The sequence below is a fragment of the Ranitomeya imitator genome, chromosome 4 (genome assembly GCF_032444005.1).
Source record: "Ranitomeya imitator isolate aRanImi1 chromosome 4, aRanImi1.pri, whole genome shotgun sequence".
In the NCBI taxonomy this organism is placed as follows: Eukaryota; Metazoa; Chordata; class Amphibia; order Anura; family Dendrobatidae; genus Ranitomeya; species Ranitomeya imitator.
Window position 1 is genome coordinate 471,550,895 of NC_091285.1, and position 26,979 is coordinate 471,577,873.

The 26,979-nt window shown below is 42.9% G+C and overlaps 1 protein-coding gene across 2 annotated transcripts in view; it reads left to right on the top strand.

Annotated features, from left to right (window-relative positions):
- THSD4 (thrombospondin type 1 domain containing 4) overlaps positions 1–26,979 on the top strand; it is a 1,349,728-nt gene that overhangs the window by 347,010 nt on the left and 975,739 nt on the right. The gene's annotated exons all lie outside the window — the stretch shown is intronic.

The window sequence follows — 26,979 nt, forward strand, 5'->3', positions numbered from 1 at the left end:
CCCCGACCCTCCTCCTTCCTGCCCGGGCTCCAAAATGGCGGGCGCATGTGCAGATGCGCCCGCCAAAGCCTAGCTTCCCCCGGTGTATTGGGGTCTGTTTTTACAGACCCCCTGGAGCGATCGCAGACCCCCTGGAGCGATCGCAATCCCAGGGGTCTTTACAGACCCCCGGGATTGCGATCGCTGCAAATAGTTTGTAAAAAAAAAAAATGCTTTGCATTTCTCTCCCCTCTGATGTGATCGCACATCAGAGGGGAGAGAAATAGAGCCCCCGAGCCCCCCACCATACCGCCTGCTCCTGTCCCCGGTCCTCAGTAGTGGTCCCCGGTCCTCAGTAGTGGTCCCCGGTCCCCAGCCCACTGCTCCTGGCCCCCCTTCTTCTTCTCTGCTGGAAGAAAATGGCGGGCGCATGCGCAGTGCGCCTGCCATGATCTGCCAGCAGAGACCCAGCAACCTATGAGAATTTTCTCATTGGCTGCTGGGTTTTGATTACTGTAATATGTCCAATTACAGTGATCAAAACCCCTAATATTTGATAAACATGGCAGCACTTGGGCTGTACCTTTCTCTTCTCTCCTTGTAGTTGTTCTAGGAGAGAAGAGAGAGAGACTACAGTTCAAGTGCTGCTCTGTCAGTGACAAAAAACATAATATCTGCCTCCGCCAGCATCCCATTTACCCACCCCCGTTCTCCGTAATCCCTGCATCACCAGCAGAGGATTATAAAAAAAAAAAAAAAAAAGAAAAAAAAAATTATAATTTTTTTTTTACATTTTTTTTAGGGTTAGGGTTAGGGTTAGGGGAGGAATTAGATAAAATGGCTCGCAGAACTTTTAGCGCGGAGCAAGCTTACAGCCTGCTTTGCTCCGGCAGCGAAACAGATTCTGCCCCTGAAGTTGAGCAGTTTTCAGACAGTGATGACGACTCTTCCTCCACGGGATCCCCCAGCCCGGTGGTAGCGGAGTCGGTCGTCACTGCTGAAGCTTCAGAGGCAGGACCAAGTACCGCAGTCCCCCCACCGCTGTGGTATAATGACACCTCATTTTCCCCTCAAATTCCCCCTTTTTCTGCAGTCCCTGGAATAAAAGTAGATGTCGCCAATTTTACCCCCATTGATTTTTTTGAAATTTTCATTAGCCCCGAAGTCCTGCAATTAATCGTCCACCAAACTAACCTATATGCCCGGCAATATATTTCCCAAAAACCCACTGCCTTTCATTCCCGTTCCTGGATCCCCACAAATGTCCCCGAAATTAAAAAATTCTTAGGCCTCACCCTGAATATGGGTATAGTAAAAAAACCCACTCTCCGCTCTTACTGGGCAACAAAAGCTGTCCACTGCACCCCTGTATTTGCAGCCATCATGTCCCGAGCCCGTTACGAAGCCCTGATGAGATTCCTCCACTTCAGTGACAATGCCCAAGCTCTCCCAAGAACTGACCCCAACTACGATTGGCTAAATAAATTAAGACCCCTAATTTCCCTCCTAAAAACTTCCTTTCTAAATTCCTATACCCCAGAGCAAAATATGGCAGTCGACGAGTCCTTGATGAGCTACAAGGGCCGTCTTTCATTCCGCCAATTTATTCCCTCCAAGAGAGCCAAATACGGCGTAAAATTATATAAAGCTTGCGAGAGCTCATCAGGGTACACGTCCACCTTCCTAATTTACGAAGGTAGGGACCGCCAAATAAACCCCCCAAACTGCCCCCAGACAATTGGTATCCCAGGCAAAATTGTCTGGGAGCTAATGACGCCCTTTCTCAATCAAGGGTACCACGTGTACACAGATAATTATTACACGAGTATCCCCCTATACAAATCCCTCCATGCTGCAAGTACAGGGGCCTGTGGGACAGTGAGGAAAAACAGAGTGGGGTTTCCGTCACAGTTGGTGTCCAGACGTTTGGAGAGGGGGGCGTCATTTTCACTTGCAAGCGACCAACTACTTGCAGTGAAGTGGAAAGACAGGAAGGACGTCTATATGCTTTCCACACTGCATACGGACACCACTGTGACGGTCAGAGAGAGGGGTGCCACCAGGGACAAAGAAAAACCTGTCTGCGTCACAGAATATAATAGACATATGGGTGGCGTAGACCTGTCAGACCAGGTTCTGCAACCATACCTGGTCAAGAGGAAGACCAGGGCGTGGTATAAAAAGGTGGGAATCTATCTAATTCAGACTGCCACCTACAACAGTTTTGTCCTATACAAAAAATCTCAAGGACCACTAACTTTCCTGCACTTTCAGGAAAAAGTAGTAGAGAGCCTCATATTTGAGTCCATGGCACCGGGGGAAGCCTTCGACTCTGAGGATTCCCGGAGACTGTCAGAACGCCATTTTCCTCACCCTGTCCCTGTCACTCCCACCCAAAGGTATCCTCAAAAAAGGTGCCGAGTTTGCAGAAAGCATGGCAGGCGGAGTGATTCCCGATTTTATTGCCCCACATGCCCATCCCAACCAGGCCTTTGTATCTCCCCCTGTTTTGAGACCTACCACACCACCTACAATTATTAGTTTGTTTTTTTTTTCAATCATTTTTATTTTCTGCTTAGTGGCCCCAGTAGTACAATTTGGAACAATTGATAAATATTTTAATTAGTAGATCCCATTTTACCCCATTTCACAATTAATTCCAGAATTTGATCAATCCCATACCAAACTACTATTCCAACAAATTCTCATCCACGTACCCACGTCTGTACGCTCTAGAGTGTGGACCCCACAAATGTTCTTGCAAAGTCAGGTCATCTGAAAATTCTACGACTCGATCAATCCCATACCAAACTACTATTCCAACAAATTCTCATCCACGTACCCACGTCTGTACGCTCTAGAGTGTGGACCCCACAAATGTTCTTGCAAAGTCAGGTCATCTGAAAATTCTACGACTCGATCAATCCCATACCAAACTACTATTCCAACAAATTCTCATCCACGTACCCACGTCTGTACGCTCTAGAGTGTGGACCCCACAAATGTTCTTGCAAAGTCAGGTCATCTGAAAATTCTACGACTCGATCAATCCCATACCAAACTACTATTCCAACAAATTCTCATCCACGTACCCACGTCTGTACGCTCTAGAGTGTGGACCCCACAAATGTTCTTGCAAAGTCAGGTCATCTGAAAATTCTACGACTCGATCAATCCCATACCAAACTACTATTCCAACAAATTCTCATCCACGTACCCACGTCTGTACGCTCTAGAGTGTGGACCCCACAAATGTTCTTGCAAAGTCAGGTCATTTGAAAATTCTACGACTCGATCAATCCCATACCAAACTACTATTCCAACAAATTCTCATCCACGTACCCACGTCTGTACGCTCTAGAGTGTGGACCCCACAAATGTTCTTGCAAAGTGAGATTATCTGAAAATGAATTCTAGGACTTTATTACTCAAACATTTTTGACCATTTATCTAACTTTGACTGTTTTTATAACTGTCTTGCTACACAAAACTTTGGCTTCCATTTATATTACTTATATTTATGTTGATGATACGGGCATGATCATTTTATTGTAGGATTTCTAAAAAATGAGGAAGTTCCGTACTTATACACTATGGGCTTTACTTTATGGTTCTTGCCGAACCTCTGGTACCAGACAATACTTTCTATAGAGAACTGGTTGTTTTGTGCATATAGCGGTTCTGACCTTGGCGGGTGGGAGCTTGCTATGGTGTACCACGTCTATTGGCACATTCGTCTCTCATATAGGGATTGATGGAGCTAAAAGGACGTTGTACGACCAGTCTCTGAAAGTGTCTGCCATTCTAGCCCTGATGGTGTTCTTTCATCTTTGGAACAAACTCCGCTTTGCCACATAGTTGGCTGCATTTTCCTACACATTTTGCCCTTCATTCCAGTACAGTTTATTCTTCCTGCTACAATATACGCAAATGCGGGACAACTGTTTTGTTAGCAAGACCAATTTTATAGTCAGCCATTGTGTTTTAGGAGCATGCCTCCCTCTGTGAGTAATAATTCCTGGAAGGATTTTCTTTTTTGCTCAATGTCTCTAGAAGCTTTGAATGGGTCCTGGATCTTCAATTTCAAATAAAGCCAAATTTGTCACATTGTGCCCCTTTCTGTCCAAGCCCTGCCATTTGTCCAAACAGAACTTTTTTACTACATATGGGATATTGCTGCACTCATAATAAAGTGGGTAACGAATTGTGGGGTCCACTTTTTGATGTTATTTCTGAAAAATCGAGACATTCAGGTCTAAAACAAGATTCTCGTGGAAAAAAATGAATTTTTTCAATATGACAACCTAATGTTATCAAACTCTGTGTCATACATGTGGGTTCAAATTGCTCAATATACCCCTGATTAAAATCTTTGAGGGGTGTAGTTTCCAAAACGGGGTCAGTTGTGGGGGTTTCTGCTGTTAGGCACATCTACAAACCCAAAATGACGTCCGCTCTCACAATTAAGAGATTAAAAAGTCAAATGGCGCGCCTTCCCTTCCAAGCTCCGCAGTGCGCCCAAACAGACATTTACCCCCACATACAGGGTATCGACATACTCAGGACAAATTGCGCAACAACTTTTGGGGTCTATTTTGTCTTGCTACCCTTGGGAAAATAAAAAATTGGGGGTGAAAAGATCATATTTGTGAAAAAAAAATGATTTTTAATTTTTTCGGCTCTACGTTATAAACTTGTGTGAAGCACTTGGGGGTTCAAAGTGTTGACCACACACCTAGATAAGTTCCTTAGGGGGTCTAGTTTCCAAAATGGTGTCACTTGTGGGGGGTTTCCACTGTTTAGGCACATCAGGGGCTCTCCAAACGCGACATGGTGTCCGATCTCAATTCCAGAGAATTCTATGTTGAAAAAGTCAAATGGCGCTCCTTCCCTTCTGAGCTCTACTGTGCACCCAAACAGAGGTTTACCCCCACATACGGGGTATCGACATACTCAGGACAAATTGCACAACAACTTTTGGGGTCTATTTTGTCTTGCTACCCTTGGGAAAATAAAAAAATGGGGGTGAAAAGATCATTTTTGTGAAAAAAAAATGATTTTTAATTTTTTCGGCTCTACGTTATAAACTTGTGTGAAGCACTTGGGGGTTCAAAGTGTTGACCACACACCTAGATAAGTTCCTTAGGGGGTCTAGTTTCCAAAATGGTGTCACTTGTGGGGGGTTTCCACTGTTTAGGCACATCAGGGGCTCTCCAAACGCGACATGGTGTCCTATCTCAATTCCAGAGAATTCTATGTTGAAAAAGTCAAATGGCGCTCCTTCCCTTCTGAGCTCTACTGTGCACCCAAACAGAGGTTTACCCCCACATACGGGGTATCGACATACTCAGGACAAATTGCACAACAACTTTTGGGGTCTATTTTGTCTTGCTACCCTTGGGAAAATAAAAAATTGGGGGTGAAAAGATCATTTTTGTGAAAAAAAAATGATTTTTAATTTTTTCGGCTCTACGTTATAAACTTGTGTGAAGCACTTGGGGGTTCAAAGTGTTGACCACACACCTAGATAAGTTCCTTAGGGGGTCTAGTTTCCAAAATGGTGTCACTTGTGGGGGGTTTCCACTGTTTAGGCACATCAGGGGCTCTCCAAACGCGACATGGTGTCCGATCTCAATTCCAGGGAATTCTATGTTGAAAAAGCCAAATGGCGCTCCTTCCCTCCTGAGCTCTACTGTGCACCCAAATAGTGGTCCCTCCCCACATATGGGGTATCGGCATTCTCCGGACAAATTGCACAACAAATTATGTGGTTCATTTTCTTTTTTTACACATGTGAAAATAAAAAAAATTGATTCTGAAGTAAAATATTTGTGAAAAAAAGTAAAATGTTCATTTTTTCCTTCCACATTGCTTTAGTTCCTGTGCAGCAACTGAAGGGTTAATAAACTTCTTGAATGTGGTTTTGCGCACCTTGAGGGGTGCAGTTTTTAGAATGGTGTCAATTTTGGGCATTTTCTGCTACATAGACCCCTCAAACTGACTTCAAATGTGAGGTGGTCCCTAAAAAAAATGGTTTTGTAAATTTTGCTGTAAAAATAAGAAATTGCTGGTCAAATTTTAACCCTTATAACTCCCTAATAATTTTTTTTTTTTCCAAAATTGTGCTGATGTAAAGTAGACATATGGGAAATGTTATTTATTGACCATTTTGTGTGACATATCTCTCTGATGTAAGGGCATAAAAATTCAAAGTTTGAAAATTGCAAAATTTTCAAAATTTTCGCCATATTTCCGTTTTTTTAATAAATAAACGCAAGTAATATCGAAGAAATGTTACCACTAACATGAAGTGCAATATGTCACGAAAAAACAATCTCAGAATCAGCGGGATCCGTTGAAGCGTTCCAGAGTTATAACCTCATAAAGTGACAGTGGTCAGAATTGTAAAAATTGGCCTGGTCATTAAGTACCAAATTGGCTCTGTCACTAAGGGGTTAAAGTCTTCAAAACATCTGAGCATGCTCGTTAGGCCAGGATCACACTTGCGAGAAACTCGCACAAGTCTCGCATCTCATAACGCGGCACTGCCAGCGGCACTCGGGACTGGAGCATGTGGCTGCATGTATTTCTGTGCAGCTGAGTGCTATGGTCCGAGTGCCGGTGGCAGTGGCGGGTATTGAGATGCAAGACTCGTGCGAATTTCTTACAAGTGTGATCCCAGCTTTAGTCCAATATCTGTCTCTCTTCAAACTCTCCTATACACATGAACATTCGGCCAAGGGTTCTTGTGGTCTCAATGGGGAGAGTTGAGTAAGCCCATGGCTTACTGGAGAAGGTGTTCAAACTGGCCGTATGTGTTGGAAATAGTGAGGAGGCTGTCATACACATTTGATGGCCTTTCAGGTTTTGCTGAAATCAGGCCAATTCAGTTACATACATCTAGTGTTAAAAAGACCAAGCAGATAAAATGGAGCATAAATGATAAGGTTGAAAAAGGCATCTTGTTGAACCTATTCTATGCCAGTTAAAGAGACAAGACAACGATTTTCATCATATTATAGAGAGGTAATAAGCATGGAACTGAGGCAGGAAGTCTTGCAGACCATGCTCCCTGGAAGAACGTATGCAAAATTTCTCCTTTTTGTGGCTCATACACACGATTGTATTTTTGGTCCATGTGATTTAAAAAACCAGATGGCACTCAGACCAATGTTATTGTCACGATAGGACTGGTGAGTAAACTGGGATCAGGGGCACCTTTCCTGGCCCTAGTACTAGATGGCGCCCTAACTCACCCTGTTCCTCGGGATACCTCAGATGGCAAGGATGCCTGGGCCTCCCCCCTTGCTCTGTCTCCTAACTGCAGCCCTGCATCTATCCTCTTCCCCACCCGGGGAAGAGAGGCTCTACCGTGTACCGCAGTACACCAACCCGACAGGAAAACAAAAACAAGGGTAAAAGAAAATTCCACTCATACAAATATACTCTCACAAATAACAGAGGTATTCACCAGGGTATGAAAGACGGGGGTAGAAAATAAGGCAGGTAAGGATGAGGAATTTCCAAGAGTACAAACCAAACAACAGTTGCACAATAAACTCCTCAAGCACTCCAGACACCAGCTCTTCACTCTCCAGGTCTATCTAGCAAGTGCTAACTCGGACAAAGATCTGGCCAGAAGGCCTATCTTTTATAGGGGGGAGGAGTGGCTAACCGAGCACATCTGAAAGCAGGGATTTCCACATGGCCAATTAATTCCTGTCCCCCTGAAAGAATACAAACACATTGAATACACCAGAGAAGTTCTTCTTCTCAGCTGCGAAGTAGGAGCCATCAGATGCCGTGGTCTTCTGGTACTGCTCTGTCACAGTAACTCCATGACAGTTATTCTGTGGGCCATTGCAAATAAATTATTTTTTTCACTGACGATTTGGTGTGTGAGAAAAAAAATCATAGTATGCACTATTTTCCACCGGAAATTGGATGAGACTCACCTATTCAAGTCTATGGGTGCGTGAAAGAAATTGGGTGCCACAATATAGCATGTCATTTTTACAGATACATTGCAATTCTGCTACATAGGAAACTGTAAGTGGTCTTGTAAATAATTAATAGCTGGTAATTAAAAAAACGGATTTCATATGGACTACAAACGGATGACAAGTAATAAAAAAATCTTCCCACTTTTCAGGATGATATTCTGAATGATTTTTTATACTGTCGTGTGAAACTATCCTAGAAGGAAGAAATTTGTGTAATGCTACCTATAGGTAGCTATCCCGTAAGCCAATATTTTATTACCTAAAAGAACCTTGAAACGTGACTAGGGGATCCAGTTGGATAAACACGTGGGTGGGCTTTGCTACTGGAGTGAATCAATTGTTCAGAAAAGATGATGAGGAAAATGCTTTTTATTCACAACACCTGACTAGGTATTTTCTACCAACCACGCTAACAAGTAGCCTGCTGTGTAGTAACCAAAAGACATTGACTTGCAGGGTGGTAACCAATACATGGCACTGGAAAGCCAGTTTTCTTCTTCTTGGCAGATGGCCAATATGCTCATCCTGGCTAAATTTTTTTCCTAGCTAAATAACTCAATTACATTTAGCTGGATAACTAATACTTTGGTTCCTCTGTTTCAATCTTTTCCCAGTATGTTTTGTACACTAGTTCCAAAAATCTGTGCATCTGGTGCCCTAAAGTGCCCACCAAATAATACAAATCATTTCAAGCAGTTCTAAAAAGAAATCTAGAATAGTCTTTGAATTAGACGTAGTCGATAACTACAGTTTTGTTTTGTTTTTTGCAAACGCAAACTTCTAGAGACTGATAGATTGCAGATGTAACCGTATGACCACGGGAACTCCAGTGACATAAAATGTGTCCACATTTTTACGTAGCTATAACTCCCAATTACTTATACTACCATTCAAAAGTTTAGGGTCACTTAAAAATTTCCAAATTTTTGAAAGAAAAGCAGTTTTTTCCAATGAAGCTAATATTAAATGATTCAGAAATACACTCTATAAATTGTTAATGTGGTAAATCACTATTCTAGCTGCAAACGTCTGGTTTGTAATGCAATATCTTCATAGGTGTATAGAGGCCCATTTCCAACAACCACCACCCCAGTGTTCTTATGGTACTTTGTGTTTGCTAACTGTGTAATAAGGCTAATAGATGGTTAGAATACCCTTGAAAACCTTTGTGCAAGTATGTTAGCACAGTTGAAAATAGTTTGGCTGATTAGAGAACCTATAAACCTGACCTTCCTTTGAGCTAGTTGAGAATCTGGAGCATTACATTTGTTGGTTCCATTAAACTCTCAAAATGGCCAGAAAAAAAGAACTTTCATGTGAAACTCGACAGTCTATTCTTGTTCTTAGAAACAAAGGCTATTCCATGCAATAAATTGCCAAGAAACTGAAAATTTCCTACAACGGTGTGTACTACTCCTTTCAGAGGAGAGCACAAACAGGCTCTAACCAGAGTAGAAAGAGAAGTGGGAGGCCTCGCTGCACAACTGAGCAACAAGACAAGTACATTAATCTGTAGTTTGAGAAATCGACGCCTCTCAGGTCCTCAACTGGCAGCTTCATTAAATAGTACACGCAAAACGCAAGTGTCAATGTCTACAGTGAAGAGGCGACTCCGGGATGCTGGCCACAGGGCAGAGTGGCAAAGAAAAAGCCATATCTGTGACTGGCTAATAAAAGGAAAATGTCAATATGGGCAAAAGAACACAGACATTGAACAGAGGAAGATTGGGAAAAAAGTGTTAGGACAGACAAATCCAAGTTTGAGGTGTTTGGATCACACAGAAGAACATTTGTGAGACGCAAGACAACTGAAAAGATGCTGGAAGAGTGCCTGACGCCATCTGTCAAGCATCGTGGAGGTAATGTGATGGTCTGGGGTTGCTTTAGTGCAAGTAAAGTAGGAGATTTGTACAAGGTAAAAGGGATATTGAATAAGGAAGGCTATCACTCCATTTTGCAATGCCAAGCCATACCCTTTGAACAGCGCTTAATTGGAGCCAATTTCATCCTACAACAGGACAATGACCCAAAAGCACACCTCCAAATTATGCAAGAACTATTTAGGGAAGAAGCAGGCAGCTGGTATTCTATCTGTAATGGAGAGGCCAGCGCAGTCACCAGATCTCAGCCCCATTGAGCTGTTGTGGGAGCAACTTGACCGTATGGTATGCAAAAAGTGCCCATCAAGCCAAACCAACTTGTGGGAGGGGCTTCTGGAAGCATGGGGTGAATTTTCTCCAGATTACCTCAGCAAATTAACTGCTAGAATGCCAAAGGTCTGCTATGCTGTAATTGCTGCAAAGGGAGCATTCTTTGACGAAAGCTAAGTTTGAAGGAGAAAATTATTATTTCAAATAAAAATATTTGTTTTGAACCTTGTCAATGTCTGGAGTCTGGACTAGATTTTCAATTCATTTGGCAACTCGTTTGATTAATAAAAGTATGAGTTTTCATGAAAAACACAAAAGTGTCTGGGTGACCCTAAACTTTTGAACAGTAGTGTATATTATTTTATTCAAAACAATAAGCTAATAGAATCTGCGTAAGTGATGTCAATCATAATGGCAACAGTAATTATGGCAGAATTCAGATGTCTGTATATGAGAATCCTAGTACTGACCGTAATTTTCATACTGACTGACGGTCTCCTGAGCGACTGCTGGACTCCTTTAGGCTATGTGCACACGTTGCGGTTTTTACCACGGGACCGCGGCGATTTTGATGCTGCGGGTCCGCAGCAGTTTCCATTGCATTTACAGTAAACATGTAAACCAATGGGAAACCCCAAACAGCTGTGCACATGCTTCGGGAAAAAAAGTGCAGAAACGCAGCGGTTTACAATCCGCAGCATGTCACTTCTTTGTGCAGAATCACAGCGATTCTGCACACATAGATATGCATTGATCTGCTTGATATGCCCACCATGCGGGAAGTAAGCAGATAATGTGTGGTTGCTACCCGGTGTGGAGGAGAGGAGCCTCTCCTCCAGGCCCTGGGAACCATATTTGTGGTAAAAAAAAATAATTAAAATAAAAAATAATGATATACTCACCTCCCAGTGCTGTACGCGGCCGTTCAGTCTCAGGGTTGCTATGCGAGCAGGACCTGCGGTGACGTCGCGTCACATGACCGTGACGTCACGAAGGTCCTTCTCGCATAGCATCTTTGGAACCGGACTGCCGCCTGCAGCACCGAGGAGATCGGGACGTCAGAGGGTGAGTATAACCATTTTTTTTCATTTTTAACATTACTATTGATGCTGCATCTGCAGCATCAATAGTAAAACAAGTGCAGGAGTAAAACCCGCAGCGGAAACCACAAGACAAACCTGATAAATCTGCAGGGATAACAGCAGCGGTTTTGCCCTGCAGATTTTTCAAATCCGCTGCGAGAGAACCCGCAGGGACCCTTCCTACGTGTGCACATAGCCTTAAAGTAGAAACACTTTGCACTCCTATTTGGTGTGTTCGTCAAGAAAATATCCTGACCTAAACTCATTAGTCTAATAGGCATATGTGAGGCTGTTGAGTTCAGGTCACTTCAGAAGTTGTGGTTCTTAGATATGGGCCGTGGCTTGCAGATGACTGAATGTCACCTAAATGTTAGAATGACCAATGTTATATAATCTTTTTTCTTTGCTAGGTAAAGTGATTGAGATGGTTATCAAATATTGAAAAATAATTCTGCTTAATGTAAATGATCACCTATAAATAAATAATATGTAGGGACCCATCAGTTTTGAGACCACCTTGACGTTTGTTGAAGGGCTTGCATTAATTGGACAAAATATGTGCTAAGAGTCTCATTTTTTCCTAGTATTCAGAAGCAGTATTTCTATTTATGTTTCATATATATCACATTGACATGCTTTAGCACGATAGAGTGCAACTTTTTTTTTGTATAATGTATATAATATACGATCACCTCTTCACCAAATTGATCCCACCAATCACAAGAAAGGGGGGCCTTGTTTGTCTCATTTTCACTTGGCCATAGGACCAAACCAAGAGATGTTGAATGGAGCAGCTTAATTCTAAGACTATGCTACAGAAAATACAAGGGTAGCCAAGAGCCAAGCAGTTAGGTTATAATTTAAGTAAGCCAGAATAATTATAGTTATAGTATTTATTTATATATACAATTGCAAAAAGTAAGAGCAGCACAGAAAAAACAGATTTAGGCTGTGTTCACACGTTGCGTTTTTTTCGCGTTTTTTTTCGCGGTTTTTCCCAATAAAAACGCTATAAAACCACAAAAAAAACGCATACAATAAGCATCCCATCATTTAGAATGAATTCCGGATGTTTTGTGCACATGATGCGTTTTTTTCCGCAAAAAAAACGCATACCGCACAAAATCCGGACATGCTCTATCTTTTTGCATTTTTTTTGCGGATTTCCCACTCCAAAATGCATTAGGAAGTGTCCGGAAAAAAACGCGGCAAAAACGCGTCAAAACCGCTGCAAAATCGCAGCAAAAACGCACGCGGTTTTCTTGCGGATTTCATGCAGAAAATGTCCGGAATTCTCAGGAATTTTCTGCATGAATTCCTGAACGTGTGCACATAGCCTTAGGGTGCAAAGCTCCTCAGGCATGTACCATGTATTCTAGAAGTCCAAAAAATTAGAAGCAGCACACCGTTATGGATAAAGTTTTGAAGGTGTTCAAATTTTAATAGCCCATCATTGCGACATTTCAGCTCATGAAGAGCCTCTCTCAAGCCTTGAGAAAGGCTCTCTATGAGCTGAAACGTCACCATGATGGGCTATTGAAATTTGAGCACCTTCAAAACTTCATCCATAAAGGTGAGCTGCCTCGAATTTTTTGGACTTCTTGAGATATATATATATATATATATATATATATACACATATACATAAAGCTGAATGTGTGTATGTATATATGTGTGTATGTCCGGGATTGGCATCTGCTCCGTCTATGGCCACAAAATTTTGCACAGTCACACGTCTGGACCCCGAGAGCTTCATAGGCTATGTTGTGAGGCGAAATTTTAACCCTGCGCATTCCAATTCACCAAACAATTTTGCCCCTATCTACATAATGGGGAAAAAGTGAAAGGAAAAGTGTTGGAGGCAAATTGACAGCTGCCAGATGTGAACAAGTGGGACTTAAAGAATGAAAGCGATGGCGCCAAAGAGTATATACCACACAGTTGCTAAGGTGGGGCCCCGACATGGGATGCTTACCACACATGGTGATATGAACACACACTCAAAATGCGCCTACCACATGCTTGAACACATATACCACCCTCAGCACACATTTCACCACACATACACCAACCTCGCCATATAAAAGTCGAAACACAAAAGTCGCCACTCAAAACTCGCCATGCGCAAAATTTGCCACATGCAAAACTTGCCACATGCAAAACTAGGCTCACGCAAAACTCGCCACACGTGCAAAACTCACCTCATGGAAAACTCTCCACATGCAAAACTTGCACACGCGGAAAAATTGCCACATGCACAAAAGTTGCAACACAATCAAAAGTTGCCTCACACACAACTTGCACATACTCAAAACGCATAAAACTCGCCACGTGCAAAACTTTCTGCACACAACTTGCTACACTAACCTGTCACATGCAACTCGACACAAAAAGTTGCTACACGCATGTCGCCACACAAAACTCATCTCACAAAAGTCGCTACATGCATGTCGCTACACGCAACTCAACACACACAACTTGACACACGAAACTCGTTCTAAAACACACACAAATCTGGTATTATCCTTCAAAAATGGAAATCTGATTAATAAGCAGACAAACTACAAGAGCAACAAATGTACCATATAGGAAATACGGCAGCTGTCAGTCACATGACCTGTCTATTATGTGTATGTGTGAGCTAATATATACTGCCAGGGGGGAGGGCTTCCTGTTGGCTGGGGATTTATCAGGCTGCCAATAGCAACCAATCACATCTCAGCTTCTATTTTGCTACAGTTAATTAATCTGAGCTCTGATTGGTTAATATAGGCAAAAAAGGACATTCTCAGTATATCAAAGCTTGTGTGAGGTAATAGCGTGTGAGGTAATAGCATGTCAGTTAGGGTGTGTTGGTGGACAGGCTGATGTCAGTCACATTACCTCTATGTGAGAGGATATAGAAACTGCCAGTTACAGACTATTTTTGCCACAATAATGCCTCATAAGAAAAGAAATTCTATGGCACGAATGTCAGCTGATGCAAAAAGTAAAGCTGCATTACAGGCCAATGAAAAATGTGAAGACCGAGAAACAAGGCTGACACACATGAGAACAGCAACTGCTGCTTCCTCAAGAGCCAATTAACTTTCTGAGCAGAGGGAAGCGAGGCTTGCAGACAAGAGAACAATAGCTGCTTACTCAAGGGCCAAAGAACTTTCTGAGGAGAGGGAAGCGAGGCTTGCAGACATGAAAAGAAGAGCTGCTTCCTCAAGAGCCAATTAATTTTCTGAGGAGAGGGAAGTGAGGCTTGCAGACATGAAAACAAGAGCTGCTTCCTCAAGGGCCAATGAACTTTCTGAGGAGAGGGAAGCGAGGCTTGCAGTCATGAAAAGAAGAGCTGCTTCCTCAAGGGCCAATGAGTCATCTCAGCAGAGAGAAGGCCGACTTGTCACTAAGAGAATTGCTATTTCTTCCAACAGGGCACAGGAAATGGTTAGAGATTTGAAGCATGCTGCCTTTTGTTACCAGTCAAACATAAACTATCAGGATAATCCTATGGTTCTGATAGGAAAAATGGATGTGGTCTGCATGTACTGCAGTGCCCTGAAATGGAAAGATGAACCGCCAGGTTTATGCTGTGCAAATGGCAAGATAAAATTTCCACCTCTCCTGTCACCACCAGATCCCCTAAAGTCTCTGATGACAGGTACCAGTACAATATCAAAGCCTTTCTTGGACAACTCCTGCTACCAAATGACATCATTTGGTGCAACAAAAGAAATGTTTACAACAGGATTTATGCTGACATTTAAAGTTCTAGGACAGGTTTACCACTCAATTGGCTCACTGCTTCCATTACAGGGAGAAGAACCTAAATTTCTTCAACTCTTCTTCATGGGAAATGCAGAAGCAGAGGCTTAGCGGAAATGCTCTTTAATTCCTAACACTTGCCTTGATATTGTCACTATTTTGCAGCAGTTCTTTCACTCCAACAATCCATATGTTCAACTGTGTAATGGAACAAGACTCTTGATTAAGAACCTGTTTCCACTTGTAACTGAGGCAACCATTTTGACAGGATGTGCCACAGGAGAAGATGTTTTTATTCCAACAATTCCTCTCATTCCATCTGATTTGCCTATTGATTTTAAACGCCTCCAGTTTCCTATTCGACTGGCTTTTGCTATGTGCATCAACAAGGCTCAGGGACAGTCCTTGAAAGTAGTTGGAATCGATTTACAATCTCCATGCTTTTCTCATGGTCAACTTTGTGGCCTGTTCAAGAGTTGGAACAGCCAAAAACCTGTTTGTCTTTGCACCTGAAGGAAAAACTAAGAATGTAGTTTTTCAAAAAGCTTTCGAATAAGTACATTACTTGGCCAATTTAGTTAAATCTGTGTGGAATATCTCTGGTGTTCAATTATATGTTGTGAATTGTTTCTATTAGCTTAGTTTTTGCCTTTTTAATAACTATATTTCTATCTATTTGTCTTGTGGTTTTTGTGTGCAGAATAATTTTTTGTTGAAACGTCTTATTTTCTTAACAGCATGTATTAACCCGGGCGAAGCTGGCTAGTACATTATTTATATATATATATATATATATATATATATATATATATATATATATATATGTATGTGTATATATATATATATATATGTATGTGTATATATATATATATATATATATATATATATATATACAGTGGGGCAAAAAAGTATTTAGTCAGTCAGCAATAGTGCAAGTTCCACCACTTAAAAAGATGAGAGGCGTCTGTAATTTACATCATAGGTAGACCTCAACTATGGGAGACAAACTGAGAAAAAAATTCCAGAAAATCACATTGTCTGTTTTTTTTATCATTTTTTTTGCATATTATGGTGGAAAATAAGTATTTGGTCAGAAACAAACAATCAAGATTTCTGGCTCTCACAGACCTGTAACTTCTTCTTTAAGAGTCTCCTCTTTCCTACACTCATTACCTGTAGTAATGGCACCTGTTTAAACTTGTTATCAGTATAAAAAGACACCTGTGCACACCCTCAAACAGTCTGACTCCAAACTCCACTATGGTGAAGACCAAAGAGCTGTCAAAGGACACCAGAAACAAAATTGTAGCCCTGCACCAGGCTGGGAAGACTGAATCTGCAATAGCCAACCAGCTTGGAGTGAAGAAATCAACAGTGGGAGCAATAATTAGAAAATGGAAGACATACAAGACCACTGATAATCTCCCTCGATCTGGGGCTCCACGCAAAATCCCACCCCATGGGGTCAGAATGATCACAAGAACGGTGAGCAAAAATCCCAGAACCACGCGGGGGGACCTAGTGAATGAACTGCAGAGAGCTGGGACCAATGTAACAAGGCCTACCATAAGTAACACACTACGCCACCATGGACTCAGATCCTGCAGTGCCAGACGTGTCCCACTGCTTAAGCCAGTACATGTCCGGGCCCGTCTGAAGTTTGCTAGAGAGCATTTGGATGATCCAGAGGAGTTTTGGGAGAATGTCCTATGGTCTGATGAAACCAAACTGGAACTGTTTGGTAGAAACACAACTTGTCGTGTTTGGAGGAAAAAGAATACTGAGTTGCATCCATCAAACACCATACCTACTGTAAAGCATGGTGGTGGAAACATCATGCTTTGGGGCTGTTTCTCTGCAAAGGGGCCAGGACGACTGATCCGGGTACATGAAAGAATGAATGGGGCCATGTATCGTGAGATTTTGAGTGCAAACCTCCTTCCATCAGCAAGGGCATTGAAGATGAAACGTGGCTGGGTCTTTCAACATGACAATGATCCAAAGCACACCGCCAGGGCAACGAAGGAGTGGCTTCGTAAGAAGCATTTCAAGGTCCTGGAGTGGCCTAGCCAGTCTCCAGATCTCAACCCTATAGAAAACCTTTGGAGGGAGTTGAAAGTCCGTGTTGCCAAGCGAAAAGCCAAAAACATCACTGCTCTAGAGGAGATCTGCATGGAGGAATGGGCCAACATACCAACAACAGTGTGTGGCAACCTTGTGAAGACTTACAGAAAACGTTTGACCTCTGTCATTGCCAACAAAGGATATATTACAAAGTATTGAGATGAAATTTTGTTTCTGACCAAATACTTATTTTCCACCATAATATGCAAATAAAATGTTAAAAAAACAGACAATGTGATTTTCTGGAATTTTTTTCTCAGTTTGTCTCCCATAGTTGAGGTCTACCTATGATGTAAATTACAGACGCCTCTCATCTTTTTAAGTGGTGGAACTTGCACTATTGCTGACTGACTAAATACTTTTTTGCCCCACTGCATATATATATATACATAAATATATATATATATATATATATATATATATATATATATATATATATATATATAGGCTGTACTACCCAGCTTCGCCCGGGTTAATACATGCTGTTAAGAAAATAAGATGTTTTATATTATATAGATATACATATATATATAAGCAATATAAACCTATTCTATTTCAAAGCACATTAACCCTACCTATGATGAATAATGCTAGAGTAGCTTTTGTTATACCAAGAGTTATCAATCCTAAATTCTAAATAGCATTTTTTAAGGTTAAAGCCATATACATGTGTGTTCTCTAAAATATTTCCACTCCTTAAGATAATAACCAAGCACAATATTTAATGATGAGGAACTCATTTTGTACATTTAGTAGATTTAAAAAGACAAGAATAAATATACTGCATGTTATTTTATACTTGTAAAACCGCATGGGTTGGAGAAAAATTGCCGTCTGACCAAATAAATCACAGACAACGAGAAATAAGTGATTTTTTGAATGTGTCCTGGCAGGGAGAAAAACAGAAGTGCACTGTGTTTTTTTTTTTCAGAGGTCTCAACATTTCCACTTTGCACAGATGAAGCACTCTTAAGAAAATCGTTTTCATGAAGTAATAATGTAGTTTTTAACCTAAGCCCTACATCATAGTTTTGGCTTTTTCAGTGTTATGTCAAGAGTAAAATGCAGAATCAATGAAGTCTACTGGGTAATCAGAAGTCATAAAATAGTGTATTATGTCTGCTATTAAATTGCACTCATTGTACCATGGGATGGCGTCTTCACTTATCTGCATAAAATCAGTTGCTAAAAAATTATAAACAAGCCAATAATATATTGTAATTTGTCATGTGAAATGTGATGTCTTTTTAATTGGAATATCATTCTAGTTAACTGTCTACTCCGTATCTGTTAATTTGACTGTATGAGCACAATATAAGTTACAGCCAGTAAGCTGTAAAACTGTAACTATGTTTTTAAATCTTTTTGTAATTGATGGATTCAATTCAATTTTAAAATCTAACCCATTGGTGGAGCCACAAGTGATCATCAAGTAATCCCCTATCTTGTTGACCTTGCTGATTACATTGCATGTCCTTGATAGACAACTTGATTCAGGGACAGTGAAGGCTCACTGTACTTTAACACAACTTGATTTCATTCAAAGAGAACCTATCCACACAATCTAGAAATGTAAAGACATGACCATAATGGCGCTCTATTACAGATTACATTGATTTCTTTGGTGAAGAAATCAGTTTTGTGGTTCTTGTTTAATCAGTATTTAAAGTTTTATTCAAATGAGATTACTGTGCACAGCAGGGCCGGCGTCAGCACCCGGCACACTGGGCAAATGCCGGGGCCCTGGGGAGAGAGGGGGGCCCACTCACTTCATAGATACAGCTGGGAGAGCAGAGCAGGAGATAATGTGCTCTCTCCGCCCACAAAGTCACTGCTGGCTGCGTTCTCTTAACCCCTATGTGCCAGCTCTGACACAAGCATCTTCTCACTCAGTGAGTGCAGCCAGGCAGGCACACATAGGGGTTAAGAGAAGGCAGCCAGTGTGACATTGTTTGTGGGCGGAGAGAGCACGTTCTCTGCTCTGATCTCCGCCCCTGGCTGGCTGCAGTGCTGCTGAAGTTATGAGGCAGATTCAGGAGAAGCTCCTAGTCCTACCAGTGCCTGAGTGAGTGGCGCTGCTATATACTACGTGGGCTGCGCTGCTATATACTACGTGGGCTGCTATATACTACGTGGGCTGCGCTGCTATATACTACGTGGGCTGCGCTGCTATATACTACGTGGGCTGCGCTGCTATATACTACGTGGGCTGCGCTGCTATATACTACGTGGGCTCGGCTGCGCTGCTATATACTACGTGGGCTGCGCTGCTATATACTACGTGGGCTGCTATATACTACGTGGGCTGCGCTGCTATATACTACGTGGGCTGTGCTATATACTACATGGGCTGCTATATGCTACGTGGGCTGCTATATGCTACGTGGGCTGCTATATACTACGTGGGCAGTGTTATATACTACATGGCTGTGTTTATATGCGATCATGAATCGGGGTATGTGTTAAAGGGGGGGCCCACTGAGACTCTTTCGCCCGGGGCCCTCAAAAACCTGGAGCCGGCCCTGGTGCACAGGTTCAGGTCTGGGGGTGTAGGGTCTTCTGCTCCTTTCCCTACACCTGCCTCTGGTGTTTCAATGACAGGTCACTGATTTTTTTGGGTGGTGCTCAGGCTTTCAAGAAAATAGCATCACAGGCAGTGCATGTTCAATAAAGACAATTTTATTGAAGACCAGAAAACCAACTGTGAAATCAAATCGTTCATGTTCTGCCCACGCAAATGACTGTGATGCGAAATTTCAAACAGTAGGCAGGGCACTGAAAAATCAATGACCTGTCGTTGAAATACCAGAGGCAGACAGAGGGGCTGAACCAGGAGAAGACCCTATCTCCAACCTCACTGTTGTGCAAAGAAATCTTACTAGAAGAAAACTTCAAATGCTGATTAAACAAGAACTACAAGTGGGGGGTTTCTTCACCAAAGGCATCAAGTATATCTGCACCATTATTGCCATACCTTTATTGTACATTGATAAATCATGCTGACAGGTTCTCTTTAATAATATGATAAATGGACAATCTACAAATAACTATTAAACGTTTGAGATGAGCAGATCAGGCAAAATTTTACCAGGATTTTTGATTCGCCAAGAAGTTATTCGCCACTATTTTAATGCCAGTTACTATGCTTTAGGGTCTGGGACTGCATTTCCCAGAGCATAATAAACATAATATGTAAGAAATAATAAAAAATACTTATTCTCACCTATCTGGCCCTATCTATTGCATCCTGTCTGCTGTCCGGTCCTTCATGCCTCCATCGCATTTCTGGCCAGGAATTCACTCTAGGCCAGTGCTACCGGCTGCGAGCAGGCATCAGAGTTAACTACACATGTGCCGTGACCTGGCTGAAAATCGTGACCAGGTGCTCACCGTAGGCCAGGTCTTCAGGCAGCAAGTAGGCCCCAGAGCATTTGCAGTGAATTCCAAAGCCTGCTTCCTGATGATGATAGCCCCAGCCTAGAGTGATGGAGGACCAGACAGTGGGCAGGGATCAGCGAGGGTGGCAATTGAGGTAAGTGGCTGGCAAATGATTAACACTAGGACTACTGGTATAGTCATTTTGACTACCTACTTGCATTAGTTCTAGTCAGGGTTCACGAGTCCAGTAGTCCTAGTGTTAAAAAGACAAAAAAAAGTACTCACCACTGAATCAACTTCCTGGCAGCTGGTTCTACTGCTTTTGGCCTGCTGTCTCGTCTTCCCCGCTCTCGTCATGTCACATCTCTGTCCCGGTGTTCACTTTAGAAGGGACTTTTAGCCACAATTAGGTCACTGTACATGTTACAGGGCCTGCTCGCAGTGAGAATCCCCGACCTAGAGTGAACACCGGGCCAGAGATGTGATGCGACTTAGGGAAAGGGACACTGGGCAGGGGGTAGCGGGGCCAGCCAGAGATGTGAGCAGTGAGGCAAGTATGTTTTTGACTCTTTCAGCCTTTTACCAGTCATTTACCAATCAAAATGGCAACCGCAGCTGACTGCCATTTTGCTGAATTTGTGTGGAAGATAATTTTAAAAAATCTGTATTTTCCGTAATGCTTTTATTTTAAAGTAACATTCAAGTAGAATTTATTTTCACTGCCCCCCCCCCCCCCCAAAAAAAAAATGCTCAACTCTAATGAAAATGATGTCTTAGCCCTGAAATAACACTGAACTGAAGTACTGGCCACTAGTTATATCCCTTCAGTCTAATTTGCTGTCTAATGCTTCTTGTGAAGTATACAAATGCTAATAGAACTCACCAACTCCCACTCAAACAGAATTGATGCATGAGAATCAAAACCATTCATTAACATATTACAAAGTACATTGGTACGTACACCAAAAACAGTCTTAACTTGTGGTTGATGATGGCATTGAGACCTTGCTTTTTTATATTTTTTCTATTAAAAGGACAGGTGATTGGAGCTTTGTCCACTGCCTTTGAAGTGCTTAGCTTATGCAGCCTTGATATGCAAAGGAGTGCCAGTGTGTATTGTTCTTTACTTATATTAGGCAGAACTCTTACTTTCATTTCTTTTTATAACAAGATTGTGCAACAGATGGGTACATTCACATATAATTTGGAGCTATTTGGCCTGTTGCATAGATGGTTAATGATGGCACCATTAATTGCATTTTCTGGATAACTATAGTTTGTGCAGCTCTATCTACTTGCTTATAACTTTGAGCTGGGTAGTGCAGTATAATATTATGGAGATAGATTTTATGTCTTAATGTGCATAACAGCCATTTTTATGTAGCATTCTATCTTTAATTTATAAAATAAAATGTGGCTGGAATATGTCGCCAAAATCTATGCCTATTAGATTTACGTTAAAAGGAATGGATCTCCTATGCTATTTTTGTAGTAAGTAAACCTTATTCTTGTTTTCAAATCTGTTTGTTTTCAGATCGTAAATATTTTATTCTATTTTCTACACATAATTAAGGAGAAAGCCTTATTAACTGAGCTATTGTTGTCATGGACTTTTTTTTTTTTTTTTACATTTTTTCTATGGTTCTGATTGGCGGGAAGATGTTGACTATCGCCGATCACTCCCAGCTCAGAGTGGCCACGAACCTCTCCTGCCAGTGATTTTCCTGCTTTCTGACATGTTGGCAGTAACGTCCCATTGACAGAACAAAGTGAAAGAAAATAAGTTGCTCTTTCGATTTGGCGACACTGCCGACATCATGTTAACAGCCGGCGCCTCGCTGCGTTAGTTTGAGCCAGTTGTCAATCCACCTCCAGGAGAGTCATCAGTCCATATCTACCATGAGCTAGGAGAGATCATGGCAGGGCAGTATCGGGAGGTATTTGGAAACTGCCTGATGATAATTACTGAAATCCAAAAATAAATGAAACATGGGAAGCCCCCTTAACAGTTTTCAAAGATATGTATTATACTAGGTGAATCAATCATAGATAGCAATACACAATCTTTGAATCATTGACTTTATAGGAGAGTTTTGTAGGCATGCTCTGTGGATAGTCATTGTGCAGGGAAGCAGTGGAGGTGAGCTGTGACATCAATTATTGTAAATTGTGTGATCCTATATTATAAGAGAAGTGATGTATGCAGGAAAATAGTCTAATCTAAAAGGGATTGTCCACGTTCACGATCTCAGCAACGTATCTCTAGTATAGATCACCAATATCAAATCGGTGGGGTCAGACTCTCGGGAGGTGTTTTGAGCTCCGTTTGGATGTAAACAGTGAACGAAGCTGAAATGTCACATTACCTTTTATTGTAGTGGCCGTTGCTGAGAACTGCAAGTCAGTTTCTACTCCTTACTAGAGTTGAGCGACCTTTTCCTTTTTAGAGTCGAGCCGGGTTTCGCGAAATCCGACTATCTCAAAAGTCGAGTCGAGTGGAATCGGCCGATTATCGCGAAAAGTCGGGGATCGACCGAAACACCAAACCCAATGCAAGTCAATGGGGGAGCATAGTCGGCAGTGAGTAGAGGCCAGGAAAACATGTACAGAGCCCATTGTATTGGCAAAAACATCCATTCTTGCTACTGAAGCTTGTCAATCGTAATTTAGCTTATAATAATTGTAAGGCATTTGAAATTGGGGGTCATTTGGCTAAAGTTGTGGGGGGTAGGGCTGGTTCAAGCAATTAGTGGGCCCAGGACATCTGGACCACGTCACGGCAGTGGAGCAGGGAGAGGTAAGTATTTCAACTTTGCAAGTGCTGTGATCCTGAGCAAGCAGGGGGGCCCCCTCGTTGGCATTGGCACTGGCACAGGGCCCCTCAAAGTACAGCGGTGTGTTTGCACGGCGGGGGCGCCTCCCACCGGCAGCAACACTTTTGCGTACTATGAGGGGCCCTGTGCCAGTGACGTCGCCAACGAGTATTCCTCCCCCCACCTGATGAAGGAACCTGCACCTTCATCTGCACCTTCCTCTTTGTCCCCGCGTAAGGTGGTATGGTATGCGGGAAGGGGGACCTGACTTTCAGCAGGGTCACAATCTTGCAGTGTAGCGTGCACGGGGAATGTTGCGTTATGGGTCAATGTACCAGCAGACTCATCAATCACTGGCTGGGCAATGGGCAGGATGAGGAGGAAACACAGATATAGGCCCAAAGACTAAAGTGGGCTAAATGCAGTTCAAAATTGGTAACCGGACTAACCAGGGGGCATTGATTTGTTCAGTGGAGGACAACTGGAATGAGAGGCTGACACAGAGAGTAGGCCCAAATCTGTAAGTAGTCTAAATGCAGTTCAAAATTGGCAAGAGTAGTAAACAGGCGGCACAGCTTTGTTCACTGTAGGAGAACAGCAAGGAGCGGCAGACACAGATAGAAGGCCCCAACCCAACTAGTAGGCCCACTGCAGTTTTAAAATCCCGATAGGCTGAAAGCCAGATAATTGTAGGTGATTTTCTGTAAAGAGGACAGCTGTATTGAGTGGCGCAGCCAGACACTACAAATAGGCCTTAAACCACAAAGTTGGCTCGACGCTGGTTTAAAAAAGGTTACATGGGTATACGTTCTGCATTGTTGTGCTCAGTGGAGGACAATTGGAAGGAGGGACCGCAGAAAGACTTTGTAGGCGTAAAATTACAAAATAGGCTCTATGCAGCTTCGATTAAGTGGCAACCTGGAGAACACCTTGGAGCGGCAGACAACGTCTCTACGACCCAGACCCAACTTGTAGGCCTAATGTAGTGTTGTTTCAACAACTACTTAAGACGAGCATGAAGATTGAAGCTATGGAGAGGAAACCTGGAGAACACCTTGGAGCGGAAGACACCGTCTCTACAACCCAGACCCAACTTGTAGGCCAAATGCAGTGTTGTTTTCAACAACTACTAAACAAGAGCTTTAAGATTGAAGCAATGGAGAGGCAACCTGGGGAACACCTTGGAGTGGAACACACTGTCTCTACACCCCTGACCCAACTTGTAGGTCGAATGCAGTGTTGTTTTCAACAACTACTAAACAAGAGCTTTAAGATTGAAGCAATGGAGAGGCAACCTGGGGAACACCTTGGAGTGGAACACACTGTCTCTACACCCCTGACCCAACTTGTAGGCCGAATGCAGTGTTGTTTTCAACAACTACTAAACAAGAGCTTTAAGATTGAAGCAATGGAGAGGCAACCTGGGGAACACCTTGGAGCGGAACACACCGTCTCTACACCCCTGACCCAACTTGTAGGCCGAATGCAGTGTTGTTTTCAACAACTACTAAACGAGAGCCAGAAGATTGGAGCAATGGAGAGGAAACCTGGGGAACACCTTGGAGTGGAACACACCGTCTCTACACCCCTGACCCAACTTTAGGCCGAATGCAGTGTTGTTTTCAACAACTACCAAACAAGAGCTTTAAGATTGAAGCAATGGAGAGGCAACCTGGGGAACACCTTGGAGTGGAACACACCGTCTCTACACCCCTGACCCAACTTTAGGCCGAATGCAGTGTTGTTTTCAACAACTACCAAACAAGAGCTTTAAGATTGAAGCAATGGAGAGGCAACCTGGGGAACACCTTGGAGCGGAACACACCGTCTCTACACCCCTGACCCAACTTGTAGGCCGAATGCAGTGTTGTTTTCAACAACTACTAAAAGAGAGCCAGAAGATTGAAGCAATGGAGAGGCAACCTGGGGAACACCTTGGAGTGGAACACACCATCTCTACACCCCTGACCCAACTTGTAGGCCGAATGCAGTGTTGTTTTCAACAACTACTAAACAAGAGCTTTAAGATTGAAGCAATGGAGAGGCAACCTGGGGAACACCTTGGAGTGGAACACAACGTCTCTACACCCCTGACCCAACTTGTAGGCCGAATGCAGTATTGTTTTCAAGAATTACTAAACAAGAGCTTTAAGATTGAAGCAATGGAGAGGCAACCTGGGGAACACCTTGGAGTGGAACACACCGTCTCTACACCCCATACCCAATTTGTAGGCCTAATGCAGTGTAGTTTTCAACAACTACTAAACGAGAGTCAGAAGATCGAAGCAATGGCGAGGAAACCTGGGGAACACCTTGGAGCGGCAGACACCGTTAGTAGGCCCTACCGAAGTAGTAGCCCCAATGCAGTTTTCAAATTCCTAGAGGCTGAAAACAAGACTATTGACGCTCAGCTTCTTTCAAAGGAGGACAGCTGTATTGAGTGGCATAGACAGACACAGGTAGTAGGCCTTAAAACAAAAATGTGGCTCAATGCAGTCTAAAAAAGGTTACAGGGGAACACAGACAGCATTGGTCTGGTCAGTGGAGGACAATTTCAATTATGGACCGCAGACAGACTTTGTACGCCTACTATTAAAAAAAGGATGCTCTATGCAATTAAAAATAGGTTCCAGGGGTCCACGGGCACCAGTGGTGTGGTCAGTGGAGGAGTATTGGAAGGAGGGACCGCAGACAGGCATAGTAGGCCTAACATAACAAAATATGGCTGTAGGCACTTTAAAATTGGTTCCCGGGGTACACGGGCAGCAATGGTCTGGTCAGTGGAGGACAAGTGTAAGGCGGGACCGCAGACAGGCGTAGTAGGCCTAACATAATAAAATATGGCTGTAGGCACTTTAAAATTGGTTCCAGGGGCACACGGGCAGCAGTAGACAGGTCAGTGGACGCCTAGTGGAAGGAGGGACCGCAGACAGGCTTCGAAGGCCTAACATAATAAAATATCGCTGTAGGCACTTTAAAATTGGTTCCAGGGGCACACGGGCAGCAGTAGACAGGTCAGTGGACGCCTAGTGGAAGGAGGGACCGCAGACAGGCTTCGAAGGCCTAACATAATAAAATATGGCTGTAGGCACTTTAAAATTGGTTCCAGGGGCACACGGGCAGCAGTAGACAGGTCAGTGGACGCCTAGTGGAAGGAGGGACCGCAGACAGGCTTCAAAGGCCTAACATAATAAAATATGGCTGTAGGCACTTTAAAATTGGTTCCAGGGGCACACGGGCAGCAGTAGACAGGTCAGTGGATGCCTAGTGGAGGGAGGGACCGCAGACAGGCTTCAAAGGCCTAACATAATAAAATATGGCTGTAGGCACTTTAAAATTGGTTCCAGGGGTACACGGGCAGCAGTAGACAGGTCAGTGGAGGCCTAGTGGAAGGAGGGACCGCAGACAGGCTTCAAAGGCCTAACATAATAAAATTGGGCTCTAGGCACTTTATAATTGGTTCCAGGGGTACACGGGCAGCAGTAGACAGGTCAGTGGAGGCCTAGTGGAAGGAGGGACCGCAGACAGGCTTCGAAGGCCTAACATAATAAAATTGGGCTGTAGGTACTTTATAATTGGTTCCAGGGGTACACGGGCAGCAGTGGTGTGGTCAGCGGAGGACAATTTGAATTAGGGACTGCAGACAGACTTTGTAGGCTGTCCCCTGTGGACCATGCATCCAACACATTAACCCAGT